The sequence below is a fragment of the Nicotiana tabacum genome, chromosome 22 (genome assembly GCF_000715075.1).
Source record: "Nicotiana tabacum cultivar K326 chromosome 22, ASM71507v2, whole genome shotgun sequence".
Lineage (NCBI taxonomy): Eukaryota > Viridiplantae > Streptophyta > Magnoliopsida > Solanales > Solanaceae > Nicotiana > Nicotiana tabacum.
In genome coordinates this window covers 166293416-166314815 of record NC_134101.1, presented here as the reverse complement: position 1 = coordinate 166314815, position 21400 = coordinate 166293416, and positions in this window count along the sequence as shown.

Genomic DNA, 21400 nt, shown 5'->3' with positions numbered 1-21400 from the left:
ACCGTTGGATTAGGAAGGATGGATGGCTGAGATTAATTCATTAAATCAAACGACGTCGTTTGGTTTAAAGTTGGGGTCAGACTGAATCGGGTTAATGGATCGGGTAACGGGTTACGGGTAAGGGTAATGTATCTTGTCCGTTGATTGGATTTGATCGAACGGTTTCTTGATGAGAGGTGACCAAACGACGTCGTTTGGTCTTAGCTTGGGACTGGACCGGACAGGTTGTTTGGATTGGGCTGAGGAAGTGTAATTTGTTTTGGGCCTGGATTTAAATCCAGGTCCAATTTTTATTTCCTTTTCAATTTTTTTTCTAATTTTATTAGTAAATAAAAAAAATCCTAATAAAATTATAAACAATTTTTTAACCTTACACAAAAAATATTAATTACTCTATAATAATTATTTAACACATAGAAAAAACATCAATCACACAGTGAAACATTTAAAATAGAACTAATGCATATTTTTGTGTTTTTTTTATTTTAAATTATCTCTTAAATGCATAATTAAATCCTATATGCATGAAACATGTATTTTATTTTAATTTTGTTTAATTATAACAAAACAAACATTTTACGGGCATAAACAAATATTTAACACCACGCAAATTCAGAAATTATACAGTACAAGAAATTTATTTTGATTTATTTTGGAGTAATTTTTCGTAAGGCAAAAATCACGTGCTCACAAAAGTGACCCCACTGGTCTCCAGAATACCCGTTGTACGAAGAATCCTCTGACACTTGTCCAAGAAACCCTGGGCATCCTCACCCTCTACACTACTGAAAGTCGGAGGCTGAAGTCTACCAAACCTCTCCAACCTGCGCTGCTCATCCTTTGGCATGGCAAGAGCTATATAGTCCAGAGCAGCAGCAACTGGCTGGGCTGGATGTGCTCCCGATGTCTGAAGTCCCTGCACAACCTGCTCAGGTGTGCGAGCGGCTGGAGTCTGAGTGCCTCCCCCGGCCTAAGAAGTAGCTGCGATTGTAGTAACTGAGACCGCTTGAGCTAGGCCAGTACATACTAATAGAATCTGAGCCAGGGCCTCCTGAAGACCCAGAATCACAATAGGCATAACTGATGCCTAAGCTGGTGCTGCTGGATAGTCCACAACTGGGACCTGATCCTGAACTGGGGCGGCTGGTGGGTCTGCAGGTGCTGCCCTAGCTGCTGTGCGGGCTACACCCCTGCCCCTACTGTGACCTCGACCGCGTCCTTGGTCTCTAGTGGCCATAGTTGGTGGTACTGGTGGTCGTCCATCCTGATCGGTAGCACGTGTCCTCACCATCTGTGAGAGAATAGAATAACAGAAGTTTAGTACTCGGATCAACAGATTCGCACGACAAGAATTTCAAGAATATGAAGTTTTTCCTAAAGGTTCTGCAGCCTTTCGAGGATAAATACAAATGTCTTCGTACCAATCCGTGAGACTCTACTAAACCTACTCATGACTCGTGAGACCTATGTAACCTAGGCTCTGATACCAACTTGTCACAACCCTAAATCCGGACCCGGTTGTGATGGACGCCTATCGTGAAACAAAGCCAGCTGACACAACTCCCAATTCCTTTTAAACAATTATAATAACACAATTTGAATCATTAACATACTAATAATCCCAAAAATAAAAGTGAAATAGTACAATTTGTGGAAACCAAGACAACCCTACATCGAGGTGTCACTAGTCATGAGCATCTAATGTAAGTCCAAGAGTATGAGAGAGACTATGCAGTCTATTACAGAAACTAATACATGGGAAAATAAGATAAGAGGGAGAAGCACTGGGCTGCAAACGGCGAGCAGCTACCTAGTGATCTCCGAACCGTCTGCTGGAAGCAATTAGCACTCCTAGCGGGACCCGAAGCTCCTGAATCTGCACACATGGTGCAGGGAGTAATGTGAGTACGCCAAATCAGTGAGTAATAAAAGTAAAGGAAACTGAGCGATAAAAAACACATAAAACACAGCAAGATGCTACAAAGAGGCAGTGTAAAACCAACACAGTGCAGTAAAACAGTGAAAACTTATGAAAAACACCATAGTTCAGTAAAAGCTTCTTTCAATTATCTTTTGACAGTTAAACGAGTGAGTGAAAATAAGGGAGAAAAGATAAACACATAAAACCAGCCCCTCGGATTATCTCACAATCACTCGTATTAGCCCCTCGGGCTATATCACATCACAAACTGGGTACCCGCGCTCACTGGGGGTGTACAGACTCCGGGAGGGCCCCCTTACGGACCAAGCGCAATATCAAGCCATCTCGTGGCATAATCAATAGGCTCTCAGCCTCATTTCAAAATCTCACCTATAAATCGGAAAACGCCAAAATTTCAATTTCGCCAATTCAAGCCTAAATCTACTACGGACCTCCAAAACACGTTCCGATCACACTCCTAAGTCCCAAATCATCTCCCGAAGCTATCCTAACCATCGAAATTCACATCCGAGCCCTTTTTTACACAAGTCAACATCCTGTTGACTTTTCCAACTTAAGCTTACTCAAAAGAGACTAAGTGTCTCAAACCTTACCAAAACCTCTCCGAACCCGAGCCAACCAACCCGATAACACATAATACGGCTGAACAATGCAATAAGAAGCAGAAATGGGGGAAACAGAGGGTAACTCATGAAATGACCGGCCGGGCCGTTACAACTTTATATCTCAATTTTAAGGGTGTTTGGTGAAGATTAGACTTGATTTTGGCTGAAGAAGAAGAAGAATCTGTTGTATTGTATATATATATATTTTCTATTTGAATGTTGTATGAAAGTTGAAAAATAGTTATATAATGTATGAATCATTGGATAAAATTTGTATTTAAGTTATCAATACTTTTTTTTACATAGAGTTATTGATACGTATCACAATTGTATTAAGAGAGAAAGTTTTGATGGGAATTTTAGAGAGGAAAAAACACACACCACATATAAAATATATACGAATCAGATACAAAATATAAAAAAAATAAGATATATTGTATAAAATTTGTATGAAAATTATATTTAAGTTGTATGATGTTGTAGATGTATTTTAATTGGGTAAAAATAATATATAAAAGTTGTAAATAAGTGTATACTATATAATTAGTCATATGAAATTTATTTTTAGTATGTATGTTATTGTAGATATATCAATTTGTATTAAATTTGTAAGAAAATTATTTTTAAATTTGTATATTGTTGTACCATCAAATTGTATAATATTAATTGTAAGTACGATGTATCCATTTTAGTGCTAATTTAAATAGATTTTGTTAATTTTTGATAGATGAGTGTATTGGGTAAATTAACCAATCAAGTGAAGCAGAATACTTTACTAGCTCCGCACGATAGTTATTAACCTCGTAAAATCTTTAGATAAATTTTGATACATATCAACAACTTTATGTAAAAAGATAGTATTGATAACTTAAATACAAATTTTATACAACGATTCATACATTATACAACTATTTTTCAACTTTCATACAATATTCAAATAAAAAGTATATATATAACTACAATATAATATAATTTACATACAATTATACTACAACTTTACTACATTTTTATAAGTATATGGTATGTCATGTGTTCTTCTTCTTCTTCTTCTTCGATTTTCAATATGAAATTCGACCAAAATCAAGCCTAATCTTCACCAAACACCCTCAAAATTGAGATATAAACTCCAAATAATATTTTTAATTATTTGCAACAACACCCAATCCAAACAAAAAATAGTTTTTGAAAACCCAAATTTGAATTCAAAACTTCAAAGCTTTTTAAGGTTGTCAATGGTGGAGAGTCAAACACCTGAATACTAAAAACTCTTTATTGCTCATCGTAGAGGAAGATTTCCATCCAACTCATTTCATCCAACTTTGTACAGTAGTACAATGCTTCAATAGAGCCATTCAATGGAAAAGTCAATCACCTTTAAAGTTCAATACCAAATTTAATTTGTGACTGGATTAGGCATTTTGTAGCCAAAGTTTATCGTTCCGAGGCTCATAACCCACTTGATGTTCAAGCCAATCTTGCCAATCACACAAGCTATTCCAACAACTCAGCACGGTCTAGGATTGTATACTTCGGGCCTATAATTTTCCGATGATGGGAGCTGTTATTGCCACCATCAGATACTCAAAACGTGGTTAACACTATTGTTCCCTTCAGTTATGCCTTTTTTCATGCAAAGAATCCCTAATTTAAGGTACTAATAATGGATTGGGAGCCTTTTAAGGTGGAATATATATAATTTGTAAGTAATCCTTGTTTAGGGCATGTAATATACAAAATTAGGATAATTTTAGTAAATAAGTTTCAAATATTGTATAGGAAGGAAAAAATCCCAAAATTGAAATATCATTTTACCGAAATGTAACTATGCCCGAATTAAAATATAACAATTGTAATTGTGATAAAATAAATATTCTAATTATAAACTAAAGCACCATAAGAGAAGAAGTACAAGAATAGATAAGAGATGAAGAGAGGAGGAGAGAACTTTTCTTCTTATTTCAAGTTATAATCCATGAGCCAAAAGTGCTCTATATATAGTTACAAAGGTCTCATCAAATTACAATAGTTAAGAGTTCATTCATTTGGTACATGAATTAGTAAAGAAGTTATGAAAGGGACATCCACATTCACTAGATTTATAACACTCTTCGTTGGATGTCCACTTAAAAGATAATGTGTCTCTAAAATCTTACTAGAAAAAATACGATAGGATAAAGCCTAAAAGGGAAAATAGCACACACATCTTGTAATACGTATTGACAACTGCCTTATTAAAAATATTACCGGGAAAATCCGATTGGGATAAAACCTTGGTTAAAGAAAAAAAAAAAGAGTACATCGTGTATTTCTCCGCTTGATGAAAACTTTACTTGATATCTCGGAGAAGATGCATTTCAATCTCTCTCATTCCACTTGCTTATTTTCTCCCTCTAATGTTGAGTATACCAATATATATTCTAATCTTCTTTAAGAACCCATCTTTGTGTGTTGTGGTGGAGCAATTGAAATATATACTACACATTAAAATATTCTAAGATGATAAATATTAGTTCATGATCATAAGCCAATTGTAATGGGGAGACTTTATGATAACTTGTGGCATGATCTACATAAGAGTTGCTGCATGTAAAATAGCATAACCACATACCGAAATGAAAAACTTTATTCTAATAAGCATTGATCTAGCAATTAATTGGAGGCGTTTGATTAATGATTCTGCTAAACTATTTTTAATGTGAACATATGCAATCGGATGTTCAATTATTATACAGTTGATGTACAATAATTATTAAATACATGGAATGTAAATTCACCATCATTGTTTAGACGAATTGTCTTAATTGCATAATCTGAAAATTGTTCTTTTAATTATATTAATGCATCCAACAACCTCGCAAATTCCAAATTCCAAGGTGATAACAAATACACATGTGACCATCTTGTAGGTGCATATATCAAAATCATATAATATTTGGATGGTCCACATGGACGGTGTCTGGGCCCATATATATCACCATGTATATGCTCCAGAAATGCAAGGGACTCAATCTCAACTTCAACTATTGATGGTCTATGAATCAATTTGCCTTGAGAATATACAACATAAGAGAATTTCTTAGTTCTTCAAGTTCTTCAATGAATGACCATGTGAATTCTCAATCATTTTGTGTATCATATTATAATCGAGATAGCCCAATCGGTCATGCCAAATAATAACTATAGCTTGTGATTAGATTACACTAGTATATGAGTAGTACAAATAACATGAAAAGCGGATAATTGTAATGATCCGACTGGTTGTTTAGAGAGTTGTATTCCCATTACTCCATTTACTGCTCATTTTTTACTTTATAGCTTCTATGTGACTTGCCGGGGTAGTCGGTTCGAGTGCAGAGAGATTTCAGAATGAATTGAGATACTTAGTCTCAAAGTTGGAAGCTTAAGTTGAAATGGTTGATCGGATGTTGACTTAGGTATAAAAGACTATAGAATGGAGTTTTTGATGGTTCTGTTAGCTCCGTTGGGTGATTTCGAACTTAGAAGTGTGTACGGATTGTGATTTGGAGGTCTGTAGTTGAATTAGGCTTGAAATGACGAAAGTCAAAAATTTGGAAGTTTGACCGAGAGTGGATTTTGTGGATACCGAGCTCGGATTGGAGTTCCGGAAGTTGGAGTAGGTCCGTAATGTCAAATTTACTTGTGTGCAAAATTTGAGGTCAATCAGGCGTGATTTTATGGGCTTTCGGATTTTATGATTTTTATCGGGTTTTAAGACGGGGGCCGGCTTTTGAGTCGACTTTTGACCTTTGATTAGTAACTTAGTATTTCCTTATGGAATTGGTTTCTTTAGCCCGTGTTGATTGTATCACATTGTTTGTAGCTAGATTCGAGGCATTCAGAGGCCGTTTCATAGGGAAAAAGTGTGTTGGAGTAGAGATTTGCTCGGATTGAGGTAAGTAACACTTCTAAACTTGGCTCTGAGGGTTGAAACCCCGGATTATGTGTTATATTATTGGTGTGGAGGTGACACAAATTCCAAGTGACAGGTGTGTGAGAACTATGATCTGGTCGATTCCATAGAACTATAGTGGATTTATCTTATTGATATCCGTGTTTTCATCATGTAATAAAATAATTGAGTTGCCAATCATGCTAGAAATCATGTTTAGGCTATGCTGGTACTATTGGGACCCATAGTGGTCGTTTTTTGCTGTTGACTTATTGATTACATTGAAACTCAATCATATTTATTCATTACATATCATACCTCAGTCTCCGTTGATATTTATTGCTATATTATATCATTATTTTTGGGCTAGTTTTATGATATTGTGAGCCCGAGAGAGAGACTGAAGAGATAGATGATTGAGTGAGGCCGAGGGCCTGATTGAGAGTGACAGTTATAGGATCGGGCTGCACGCCGCAACATATTTTATTATGCTTAGATCTGACTTATTGTAGTGCTTGGGCTGAAGGAGCCCCTCCGGAGTCTGTGCACACTCCCGGTGAGCGTGGTTGATTATATTGAGGGATGAATCTTCCCCGGACATAGATCTTGTCCGAATCATTTATATTTGGGGATGGATCTTTCCCTGGGCTGGATTGACCTTATACAGTACTGAGCGACTGACTGTCAGTTGATGTGTGCGTGCATATATATTTATATATATATGGGATGGATCTTCCTTGGGCTGGATTGGACTTAAACATTACTGGGTGACTGACTGTCAATTGATATATATATATATATATATATGATTGTCAGTTGATGTGTATATATACGGATGGATCTTCCCTGGGCTGGAATGGCCATATACAGTACTGAGTGATTGAGTATTCTGAGAGCATGCGAGTACACGAGGCTTTCAGCGTGGTGCTCGCATACAACATGTGCATTGGCATGTGGATGTAGTGAGGCCATACTCCTCATATCATTTAGAATTGATCTATTTCACTTGAATTGTGTTTAACTGTTGAACTTGAAAGCATGCCTATATTTCTATACTATTACTTCTATATTTAACTGTACCTACTGAGTTCGTCATTACCTTTCAGTCCAAAGGTTAGATTTGTTACTTATTGCATTGGTTGTACTCACGCTACACCCTGCACCTCATGTGCAGATCTAGGTGCTTCCGGTCACGGCGGTTGCTGAGTTGTGGAATCCGGAATTGTGACGGCTCGGTCGGTCGTCTTAAGAATTAATGCCTCGATCCCCTATTAACTGCTTTCCCCATGTTAATTCTGCTATTTTGATTTGCCAGGATGCTCAGTTTTGAGTTTCGGAGGGTTTTGGGACACTTAGTCCCTAAATGAGAGCTTAAGTGTTGGAAATTTGACCATAGTCGAAAGAGTGTGAAGATGGCCTCAGAATGGAATTTTGATGGTTCTGTCAGCTCCGTTGGGTGATTTCGGGATTAAGGGCATGTTCGGATTGTGTTTTGGAGGTCCGTAGCTAATTTAGGCTTGAAATGCCGAAAGTCGAATTTTGAAGTTTCCGGTTTGATAGTGAGATTTTGATCCGAGGGTCGGAATGGAATTCCGAAAGTTGGAGTAGCTCTGTAGTGTTGAATGTGACGTGTGTGCAAAATTTCAGGTCATTCGGACGAGGTTTGATAGACTTTTTGATCGAAAGCATTTTTTTAGAGTTTTGGAGTTCTTAGGCTTGAATCCGCGGTTGATTCATCATTTTGATGTTCTTTTATGTGTTTTAAGGATTAGTATAAGTTTGGACAGTGGTATTGGACTTGTTGGTGCCTTTGGTTGAGGTCCCGGGGGCCTCGAGATGGTTTCGGAAGGTTGTCGGAAGAATTTGGAATTATTTGAACAGCTTCAGCTGCTGGTCTTCTATCATAACCGCACCTGCGGTTGGGTCCCGCAGGTGCGTAGCAGCAGAAGCGGCATTATCATCACATAAACGGAAATGGTGAGGAATAGCAGGAGCCGCAGAAGCGGGCGATTTACCGTTGAAGTAGTACCGTATCTGCGTATGGGGAGTCGCAGGTGCGGAAGGCTGAGTTTAATGACTTGTCGCAGATGCGACCCTTGTTCTGCAAAAGTGGGACCGCAGAAGCGGATTAGCTGGGCAGAAACATATAAATTCTTGCCTTCACGAATTTGAGCTATTTTCACCTCTTTTCAAACGGGAAGAAGCCTTGGGGAGCATTTTGAAGAGAGATTTTCAAAGGAATCCATTGGGGTAATGTCTTTGATCCCTAAACTCATGATTGGGGTGACTTTTATCATTATAAACTGTAATGACCCGACCGGTCATTTTGAGCTTTTGCACTTTGCTCATCAGTTCTCGGGCATGACTTGCCCCATGTGATGGATTATGACTTATGTAAGTCGTTGGTTTTGGTTTTCAGGGTAATCAGAATGAATTTGTAAGAACAGTTCTCAGTTTGAAGCTTGAAATTTGAAAAGTTTGACCAAGATTTGATTTGTTAGTATATGATCTCGGATCGGAATTTTTATGATTTGGTTAGCTTCGTTAGGTGATTTGGGACTTAGGAGCGTGATCGGAATGCATTTTGGAAGTCCGTGGAAGGTTTAGGCTTGAATTGGCGAAAATGAGATTTTTGGCATTTTCCGGTTGATAGGTGAGATTTTGATATAGGGGTCAGAATGGAATTCCGAGAGTTGAAGTAGTTCCATTGTGTCATTTGTGACGTGTGTGCAAAATTTTAGGTCATTCGGACGAGGTTTGATAGACCTTTTGATCGAAAGCGGAATTTGGAAGTTCTTGGAATTCGTAGGCTTGAATCCGATGCGATTTTAGTGTTTTGATGTTGTTTTGAGTATTCCGAAGGTTGGAACAAGTTAAAATGAGGTTATGGGATATGTTGGCATGTTTGGTTGGGGTCCCGAGGGGCTCGGGCGCGTTTTTGGATTGACTCCGGGCTATTTTTCCTTCATGTTTCACTGCTGTGTTCTGCTGATATCTGGTGCCTCAGTCCTTCATCGCATTCGCAAGGCACGTGTCGCGAACACGTAGTGTATTCTCATGGCAGCAGCAAATTTCTCTTCCCGATCGCGAAGTGTGTCCCGTGTTCGCATAGTGTTAGGGGAGGACTTCTTCACATTCGCGTATGGCATATCGCGTTCACATAGAGTCGGGCTAGGAGCTGGGCTGGAGGACCTTTCTTCATCGCGTTCGCTAGTCTTGCGACGCGTTCGCATAGCTCTATATCTAGTGTGTATCGCGTTCGCGAAGATGGTGCCGCGAACGCATAGAGCATTTTTGATGGCTGGTGGTTTTGTTCATCGCGAACGCGATGGTTATCCCGCGTTCGCGAAGAAGGTTTTTGATGCCCGGGCAGAATATTTAAATAGCCATTGTCCGTGATTTTGGGGCTAACTTTCACCATTTGTGGGTGATTTTGGAGCTTTTTTAGAGGATTTGAAGAGGTATTCAAGAGATAACACCTGGAGGTAAGATTTTTGAACTCTATACTCGATCCTATGTTAATTCTTCCTTGTTTAATCATGAAAAATGTAGAAATTAAAGCCAAAAATTGGGGAATTAGGGCTTGAATTTGGAGAGTGTAAATTGGGAATTTGAGGGGGCAATTGAGGTCCGATTTTGATGTTCTTGGTAAGTATAGACTCGTGAGAGGACGAGAATTCTATTGATGTTACTTTTATCGGATTCCGAGACGTGGGCCCAGGGGCCGGGTTTGAACAATTTCGGGATTTTTTTATGTAAATTGGATATTTGTGAGTGGGCTTTGTTCCCTTATCATATTTTAATGATTATGTACTGATTGTGGCTAGATTTGGAGCATCTGGAGGTCGATTCGTGTGAGCAAAGGCATCGCGGGCTAGAGTTTGGACCAGATCGAGGTGAGTAATGATTGTAAATGATGTTCTGAGGGTATGAAAACCCGGATTGCACATCGTTGTGCTATATTGAGGTGACGCACGCGCTAAATGACGAGCGTGGGGTCGTGCACTATTGGGGATTGTGACGTAGTTCATCCCAAATGATTGTTTTACTACGTATTTGATTGAAAACTATTTGCTATCATCATGTTTTGGGCTGAATGCCATATTTGGGTCTCGTGCCAACTATGTGAACCCTTCGGGGATTCTTATTGATATTTCCTCACTGTTTTGACTTTAAACTTGTACTCAGCCATGCTATATTCTATTGTTTTCAAAACTCAGCCATGTTTACTCAGCTTTAACACTTGAAATGATATTTTAAATAATATTTTGGGCTGAGCATCATATTTTATTGTTGCCTAAGTGGCTTATGTGATTTGACTGAGTAAGGCCGAGGGCCTGTGTTGTGAGAATACTTTTGGGTCGGGCTGCATGCCGCATCGGTGATACACTGATTATGATTATGAGGCCGAGGGCCTGAGATATGTATGCCACGAGGTAGCTGCCCGACGTCCGCAACACTACTTTTTTCCCTTTGATGTTATTAGACTGTATTTAGTACATTTATCAAAATTCCGTTGTATTTTAGACCTTAGTAGATGCTCGTGACTTGTGACACCCCGATGTCAGGCTGTATTCATTTTCACACTTGTTTTATTTTGCTAAATCTGTACTTGTTGGGGATTTATCCTTATAAATGACTAAAATTGACTTATTAAACTGTTAAAACTGAATTTGGGAATTGTGTCGGCTGGCTTGTCTTCATGAGAGGCGCCATCACGACCGGGTCCAGTTTTGGGTCATGACAAGTTGGTGTCAGAGCCTAGGTTACATAGGTCTCATGAGTCATGAGCAGGTTTAGTAGAGTCTCGCGGATCGGTACGAAGACGTCTGTATCTATCCTCGAGAGGCTGCAGAACCTTTAGGAAAAACTTCACATTCTTGAATTCTTATCGTGCGTCCTTGATTCAGCTTGAAATGTAACTCTTTGAATTCCTTCCACGCGTTTGTATGCGCGCATGAGCGCTCAGTATCCGATGTGCATCGATGGCTTGTGATTCCCCGATCAAGGGGCGAGATGTGATCTCTGTGTGTTGATGTTGGGCCATTCCGAAAGACCCGAGACTGGATTTTTGCCTATAGCTCGAGCCTTGAGTTGTTGATTTCGTGAGAGCGTGCTTCTGGATCTATATGTTCTGTTGTGTTCCTATTAAGGGGAGTAATGGCTGGATTGCTACGTGATGAGTATGTTATGACTGCGAGATGTATTCATATGATTTAGAAACGACGAGAAGGGTCTGCTAGAGGATAGAATAACTATTAGGTACTTGATTTTCATCTCGATTTGAGGTATAGCCCCGAGTTATGGGTGTGTGAAGAATCTTTTCATGTGTTCTAGTTGGGAGTGAAGTGAATTTCATATTGCAGTATAAGTTTAGACTCAGGAAGTTTAAGTGACTGCGTAATGTTTATGACGGTGGAAGGTATACAGAAATGCTAGTTTGAGGCAAAGCAGATGGGGTTATCTCTTGCGGATTGATCTGAAGTTTGTGCTCCCTTGTGTCGTTTATTGGAAGATCTTTGTTACCAGGGAAATATATGTTTTACAATTTGAATTTGGGTTGCTCAAGAGAGTAGGCTTGACTACTACGAGAGTGAATGCGAGATTTGCAGAAGATATAAAGTACCAGATGTTCTGTGTTCCACGAGTTTATAAAGGATTGAGTTTAATCTCACTATGGTATTATGGCACAATAAAGTATATGCGTTATGAGTTATTGTGTATGTTTTGATCTATGGCTTCGAGCCAAGTGGGGGAGTCCACTATTAATTAGTCGATTGCACGGTTATGTGCTATGTTGGTTCCAGTATGAGGCGTGCATGTGAATCAGTTATGGCTTACGAAGATTGAGACCGAGGATGGCTCGAGTAAAGGAATATTTTAACAAAGGTTATGTCATGCTTCATAGGTGTATGAGAATCACGGAATGTCTTAAGTTGTTGTTGGTAATGGATGCTCGGTGCATAGAGCATGAAGTTGCTTGGTTGTTCTAGGATGAGGTTACGCTCTGCGGTGTCGGAGTGCTAATGAGGCACAGGTTGTTCGGTTCGTTTGGTTAGGCTGATTACATTTTGAGTAGAGTGAATGACTCTCGGGAATGGTTCTAAGGGGTTCAAGATTTTTCATGTAATAAGTGGAAATTTTCGAGTTGTATTTTTTGCTAGAAACTGAAGTTTGCATTGGAGGGTATCATGACTCGTAGTATTTCTATATCATTTTGGGATTCTATGTATCAGTATCAGAAGGTGGAGGTAATGGCTTTGGATCCACAAGGAGATATCTTTAGGGTAGGTATTTTGAATGTGGTGCTTTTGGGAATATTTAAGCGAGTAATCCACGGCTTATGAGTCTTAGACGATGTGGTTTTATGCATGGGTCTCGTGTGGTGAGTCTGGATTGAGGAATTGTGGTGTTATAGCAAGAAGGAGTATCAAGTTGAAGGTAAATCAGAAGGAACAAGGATCAATAGGATAGCTTGGTAGTAGGCCGGATTGGCATGATAGAGATATGATTAGTCCTTTGGTGATTACGAGGTAATGGGTTTCTGCAGGTGTTTCGCAGCAATTCTCTTGGGTTTTTAGTGGCCTAGTAGCTTGGTTGAGTTAGAAGGATTCAGTCCTGACGGTTTAGTTTTGTGCGAATGGAATTCAAAAAGTTCTTGGTGATTTCTACTACGGTTAGAGGTGTATATTTTCCACGGGCATGAGGAGCATGGGATGTATAGTGATTTTCTCCCAGATGGGGTCCAATAGAAAAGTTCTTGGCTAGTTGAGTACGTAGTTGCGTGTGGCTCAGAATGGATATGAAGTTCTCATGTTTACCTTAGGATGGTATGATATATGCGGTATGTTGTGCAAGACTTAGATTTGCATGTGTAAGGTCACAAATCAGTTCTGAAAGGAAGGTCACAATTCTTAGGCAGCACGGGCAGTTTCAGATAATTAGAGAAATGAGCTTCAGATGATTTGGGAAATTATCTTCAGATGATTAAGGAAATGGTAATGCTAATTGGGGTGATATGATGAGGGTATATGTTTCAGAAAAAGGCAATGTGATTAAGTTGATGGTACTTCGATAGTATTGCGGCACTTTCTTGTTAGATCGACTGCTGATATTCGAGTTTGCTTGGCGGCACAGAAGAATTTTAGAGTATCTCTCATGGAATGACTGGGTATTAATATGGGTGGTACATATTCAGACGGTGGAATTGGGATTAGGTATGGTGATTCATGGGCTATATGGAGTTGGAGACTGGGAGTTCTCGTGTTCAGGCTATGTTGTGGTTGTGGGTCGCGTGTATCGGACTGTTTAGTGACTATCGGGGTTTGGAGACCCGAGTGGATCTTTTGTTACTTGGTATGTTAGATTTTGGATGTGACATTGGGTATAGATAGATTGTCTCCGTCTCGTGTTATTCTGGACTATTGCGCTAAGGCGACGATGTTTGCTATGTCGGAAATGCCACGGACTGAGTGGCGAGGTTCGACGGATTATGTTCTAGTGGAGTGGTGTATATTTCGAAGATCCAGCGGATGGATGGTAAAGATCGTCTTTCTTACTTGTGTTTCGTGATGGATGTTAGTGTAGAGAGTCCTACCATTTATTAACTTCCGGTGGTGAGGGACTTTTCAGATGTGTTTCTTGTGGCCGGGCATGTCGTCAGGCAGGGTTGTTAATTTCAGTATTGATTTAGTGCTGGGCACCGTATCGTATGGCACCGATAGAGTGAGAGGAGTTGATGGAGTAGCTTCCGGAACTCCTTGATAAGGGGTTCATTGGTAGACCTATATGGATGTGTGTTCTGCATCGAGACGGCTTTGTTGACTTCGAGTCGCTATTGGTGAGGGATGTGTTGATTCAGTTGTTATTGAGCTATTAGTGTTCGGAGGTGATCTATGAATTAATTTTCTGTGTTGCGAGACATTATGATTTGTTGGTTATAGGCACAGATGGTGCAGTTCCATTGGGGTTTCATAGTGGAAGTCGAGCAGAAAAAGAGTACTGGGTACTGCTCGATGGATGGTGTATCGGTTGTGTCCCTTCGGGTATGTGTAATGTTATGTCAATTGTTTCACGGTGGTTATGATGATTGCTTTGGTTTTAGACATCATATTGCGCATGGTTGTCGATTTTTGAGCATAGTGACTTGAGGTGTTTCATGTGGACTAGTGTTTGGATGAGGTCGTGCATTGGAGCGAAGCTATGTGGACGGTGTGATCCTGCGGGTTAGATTCGTGTGTTCTATTTCTATGATGTGTGACGGGTTCTCAGCATTGTGTGTGGTGGTACTGGTGAGCTTGCGGTACACCTCTTTGTTTGAATCATTTTCATGATTTGAGTATGTTCGGATTGTACAAGTTGTGGCTTTAGCCTGTATTGATGTGTCATGTCACTAGAGTGATGATGTTGGATTAGATAAGATCGTTGGGGTCTTTAATGAATACAAACAGATTCGATTTCAGCATGATGGAAGGATAATATCTAGGTTCGGCTCAGAAAGTTGCTATGATCTTTGCCAAAGGAGAGGTGGCTTCGCGAATGGTTGATTTGAGAAGTGGCTATGGCTTACTGCGTGTTTCATTTATCATTGGCAGTATATGTGTCACGACACGGATTTTCTGCCCTCGGGAGTCGTGATGGCGCCTACTCGTGAAAGCTAGGCAAGCCGCAGAATACAAAATCCTTAACTCTTTTATTTAGCATTTTTAACTATTTAACCTCATATGTGAATAACAGTGAAATGTTAACGATAAATAGATACAAGCGGAAGACTTAATCTGATAAATTAACCATAAATAGTACAACAATGCCAACATACATCTCTACCCGGAATCCGGTGTCACAATATCACGGACTGTCTATGAATACTACATACAAATATCTGAAAAGAAAGTAAAATCTGTCTCGGAAGCAAATAAAAATAGAATACACATAAAGATAGAAGAGAACGTAGGGCCTGCGGACGTCTGCAGGATTACCTCGGGATCTCTAACTAGACTGAAGGTAGCCACTCAAAGCTACGGTCCAAAAGCTTCTCCGGGATCTGCACATAGTGCAGAGTGTAACATCAGCACAACCGACCCCATGTGCTGGTAAGTGCCTGGCCTAACTTCAACGAAGTAGTGATGAGGCTAGGACCAGACTATCAAATAAACCTGTGTAGTTATATAATATGCAACAGACAAATAAAACAAGAATAATAAGTAAAGATGGGAGGGGTACATGCTGTGGGGGAAATATCAGTACCAACAGTAAATTAAGAGAAAAGCATAAGAACAATTTAGAATTTACAGCAAAAAAAGGAACTCGTAACCAATCTCTAAACATTTCGTATTATCAATTGTTGTGGCGCGCAACCCGATCCCAAAACATAATAACTCTGTTGCGGCGTGCAACTCGATCCAATTATGTTGTTGTTACGGCGTGCAACCCGATCCAAATATAGTATTGTTGCGGCGTGCAACCCGATCCAAATATAATATTGTTGCGGCGTGCAACCTGATTCAAATATAATATTGTTGCAGTGTGCAACCCGATCCAAATATAATATTGTGGCGGCGCACAACTCGATCCACATATACAGTTCAACACCAATCACAACAAGAGTCCCAACAAGGGATCAATAAAGAAACAACACTATCCCGGGAAGGGAATCGATAGTATAAGTAACTACGTCCCGGTAAGGGAAATCAACTATAACCAAACTTGTTCCAACACCTAACTACCTCAATTAACACCAATACTCAATCATAAGTAATTCCCACGAGAACAATCATAATCTTTGCTCAACACAGAGAATCAACAACTTAGGCATTCGTAGGATTTATCAAGAACACAACAATTTCAATTTATGACTCACGGTCATGCTTGACACCAACGTATAGATACTCGTCACCATGCCTATACATCATACTCGACAAATAACATGTAGCAAATAGGACATAACTCCTAATCCCTCAAGCTAAGGTTAGACCAAACACTTACCTCGTACTTCTACGACCAACTCAAGCCTCAAACACTGCTTTTCCTTTAGAATTTGCCTCCAAACAACTCGTATCTAGTCCAAATTGATTTAACAACATCAATAAACGCTAAACAATCCAATTCCAATGCTCAATTATAGAATTCCCATTATTCTTCCCAAAAGGTCAAAAATCGACCCCGGGCCCGCTTGGTCAAAACACGAGGTTCGGACCAAAACCTGATCACCCATTCACCCACAAGTTCGAATATGTATTTAGTTCCAAAATCCAACCCCAAAATGAGGTCTAAATCCCAATTATGCAAAATGCCCTAACTTTACCCAAGTTCCTAATTTTCTAACCTTAAGAACATGATTTAGGCCTAGAAATCTAATGGGTGTTAATGGAAATTGAAGATAATGAGTCTAAGATTACATACCTATGGATTTGTAGTGAAATTCCCTTTCAAAAATCGCCCAATTTGGAGTTTGGAAGAAGAAGTTATGAAATTTTGGTTAAGTCCCGTTTTGCTTCTGTTTTAAAATCACTGGACAGGCCTTCATCGCGTTCGCGATGAGTTAGGCCTAGGTGACCTTCGAATTCATGACCTTAGGCTTGCGTTCGCGGAGCTTTGACTCCTCGAGCCTTCGCGTTCGCGGGCCAGTGGCCGCGTTTGCGTAGAACAAGTGAGAACCCCCTCCCCCAGGCCAATTGCCTTACGCGTTCGCGAGTGCCTCGACGCGTTCGCAAAGAGTACTCCTCCCTCAGCCTCACGTTCGTGTTTCAGGCATCGCGTTCACGAAGAAGAAAACTTACACCTGGGAATTTGTCTTACGCGTTCACGAGTGGGACCAGGCGAACGCGAAGAGCAAAATCCCTATGCACTGAGCAGCAAAAACCTGCAACTTTCATAAGTTCAAAAACTTTACGAAACCCATCCGAAACCTATCCGAAACTCACCCGAGCCCTCTGGTCTCCAAACCAAACATGTGTACTAACTCAAAAACATCGTATGAACTTATCTGTGTGGTCAAATCGCCAAAATAACCTCTTAAACAACGAATTTAGCATAGAAATCTAAGAAAAATCTCAACACTTTTAAAATTTGAATTTTTACAACTACGGGTCTGAATCACCTCAAACGACTTCTGCTTCTTACCAAATTTCACAGACTCATCTTATTTCATATATAAGACCAGTACAGGGTTCCGGAACCAGAATACGGGCCAGATACCATCAAATTCTAAATGCATTTCATTTCCAAAACTCATAAAAATTTCCAAAAAACAATTTTCTTTAAAAATTCATTTCTCGGGCTTGGGACCTCGGAATTCAATTCCGGTCATATGCCAAAGTCCCATATTTTTGCACGAACCCTTCAGGACCGTCAAATTATGAGTTGGGTCCGTTTACCCAAAATGTTGACCATAGTCAACTTAAATACATTTGAAGTCAATTTCTCGGAATGCAGAATTCATTTTTAAAAACAAGTGATGACCTTTTGGGTCATCACAATATGAAAGTGTTTGAATGAGACTTTAGTTGATAAGAGGTTTTTTATCGGTACTCGAGTGTTGTGTGCAGTTGCCGTGATTAGAAGTTATCACTACAAGTGTTTGAGTTTTGTAGTATATCATGTGTTTTCCCCTGAGGTAGCATGTATGGGTTATTATAGCTTGTTCGGGCTTATTCAGAGTATAGATGTGAGATTCTGATCTTGTGGAAGATTTCAGAAGTGAAATGTGGTTCTAAGGCTTATGGGCTAGGTTGGATTGTGGAATTTTAGTTACATTGTATTATCGGACCCATATGAGATAGGGTGACGTGGGATCACCCCCGGGTATATGAATGGTAAGGTTATTCAGCGATTGGTTGGCTTTTGGAACTACTCTAGGCACGTTCGAGGACGAACGCATGTTTAAGTGGGGGAGGATGTAACGACCCAACATGTCGTTTTGAGCTTTTGCACTTTTTTCATTAGTTCTCGGGCATGACTTGTCCCGTGAGTTATGTAAATCATTGGTTTTGGTTTTTAGAGTAATCAGAATGAATTTGGAAGAACAGTTCTCAGTTTGAAGCTTGAAATTTGAAAAGTTTGACCAAGATTTGACTTGTTAGTATATGATCTCGGATCGTAATTTTTATGATTTGCTTAGCTTCGTTAGGTGATTTGGGACTTAGGAGCATGATCAGAATGCATTTTGGAAGTCCGTGGAAGGTTTAGACTTGAATTGGCGAAAATGAGATTTTTGGCATTTTCCGGTTGATAGGTGAGATTTTGATATAGGGGTCGGAATGGAATTCCGAGAGTAGCAGTAGTTCCATTGTGTCATTTGTGACGTGTGTGCAAAATTTTAGGTCATTCGGACGAGGTTTGATAGACCTTTTGATCGAAAGCGGAATTTGGAAGTTCTTGGAATTCTTAGGCTTGAATCCGATGCGATTTTGGTGTTTTGATGTTGTTTTGAGTATTCCGAAGGTTGGAACAAGTTAAAATGATGTTATGGGATATGTTGGCATGTTTGGTTGGGGTCCCGAGGGGCTCGGGCGCATTTTCGGATTGATTCCGAGCTATTTTTCCTTCCTATTTCACTGTTGTGTTCTGCTGATATCAGGTGCCTCAGTCCTTCATCGCGTTCACGAGGCACATGTCGCGAATGCATAGTGTATTCTCATGGCAACAGCAAATTGCTCTTCGCGATCGCGAAGTGTGTCCCGCCTTCTCATAATCTTAGAGGAGGACTTCTTCGCGTTCGCGTATGGCATATCGCGTTTGCATAGAGTCGAGCTAGGAGTTGGGCTGGAGGACCTTTCTTCATCATGTTCGCGAGTCTTGGGACGCGTTCGCATAGCTCTATATCCAGTGTGTATCGCGTTCACGAGGCTGGTGCCACGAACGCATAGAGCATTTTTGATGGCTGGTGGTTTTTTTCATCGCAAACGCGATGGTTATCCCGCGTTCGCGAAGAAGGTTTTTGATGTCTCGTCAGAATGTTTAAATAGCCATTGTCCGCGATTTTGGGCTAACTTTCACCATTTGTGGGCGATTTTGGAGCTTTTTGAGAGGATTTTAAGAGGGATTCAGGAGATAACACCTGGAGGTAAGATTTTTGAACTCTATACTCGATCCTATGTTGATTCTTCCTTGTTTAATCATGAAAAATGTGGGAATTAAAGCCTAAAATTGGGGAATTAGGGCTTGAATTTGGAGAGTGTAAATTGGGAATTTGAGGGGGCAATTGAGGTCCGATTTTGATATTCTTGGTATGTATAGACTCGTGAGAGGACAAGAATTATATTGATGTAACTTTTATCGGATTCCAAGACGTGGGACCGGGGGCCGGGTTTGAACAATTTCGGGATTTTTGATGTAAATTGGATATTTTCGAGTAGGCTTTGTTCCCTTAGCGGATTTTCTGTGCTTATCTATTCTAATTGCTTTGCATTCAATTGCTTAACTGTTAAAAAGTCATTTTTAAAGAAGTTTAAACTAAGCTAAGGTGGTTTAAGAGATTTCACAGCTTCATTGCATTCTTATTGGTTTTGTACTACTCTATACATCATGTTGATGTATTTTTCGTGATTTCCTATCACTTAGTCTTTAGTTATGATTATTACTCACCGAGTTGGAGTACTCACTTTACTCCCTGCACCTTGTGTGCAGATTCAGGTATTTCTGCTCCCGGTAGCGGGTATTGGTTGATCAGAGGCAGAGTCTTTAGAGTTTATCAAGGTAGCTGCCCGACTTCTGCATCACTTCTTTTCTCCCTTTGATGTTATTAGACTGTATTTAGTACATTTACCAAAATTCTGTTGTATTTTAGACCTTAGTAGATGCTCGTGACTAGTGACACCCGGATGTCGGGCTGTATTCATTTCCGCACTTGTTTTATTTTGCTAAATCTATACTTGTTGGGGATTTATCCTTATAAATGACTTAAATTGACTTATTAAACTGTTAAAACTGAATTTGGGAATTGTGTCGGTTGGCCTTGTCTTCAAGAGAGGCGCCATCACGACCAGGTCTGGTTTGGGGTCGTGATATAAACATGAAAATTTAATGAAAATCAGTGGTAATTTGGGAGTTAGGGCTTGACTAATTAGAGACCTTTGAGTGATGATTTGAGGGTCAATTTTGGTACTTTTGGTATGACTGAACTCGTGAGAGTGGGAGGGTTCTGGAAATGTAAATTTTACCTAATTCCAAGACATGGGCCCGAGGGGCGTTTTGGTTATTTTACCTAATTTCGCGTATTAACTTAGAATTTCTTTGTAGAATCAGTTACTTGAAGTGTTATTTACATTATGAAATTGAATTGAATAGATTTGGGCCATTAGGAATTGAGTACTAGTGGCAAGAGCGTGGTTTCAGATTGATTTGAGCTAGTTCGAGGTATGTGGCTTGCCTAACTTTGTGTGGGGGACCTTCCCCTTAGGATTTGGTATATTTGATAATTGAAATGCCTTGTACGTGAGGTGACGAGTGCGTACTTGAGCTGATTGTTGAAAATCCGGTTTTTCTTTAAGTAATTTCAATTGTACTCTTTTCTTCCCGTTTATTACTACTTGCAATTTAAGCCTGTTGTTAGCTTAGAAAAACATGTTTAATTGACTTAATTGCTTATTTGCTTAAACTACCTTAGTTGCATTATGTGAAGCATGTTAGGTTAGAATTACATGTTTTACTTGGTATGAAATTAAGCTTAATTGAGTATTCCTTGTGTTGTTGCTGCGTGTTTTACTTTGGGACTACGGGATGGCATCCTAGGAGATCCCCTACACGTATTTATGATTGAGCTGAGGTGCGGGATACCGAGAGATCCCTAGCATGTACATTGAGAATACAAAGAGATCCTCAAGATACCAAGAGATCCTTGACATATATTAAGGATACCGAGAGATCCTCGGGATACCAAGAGATCCCTAACATATATTGAGGGTACTAAGAGATCCTCAGGATACTGACAGATCCCCGGTTATT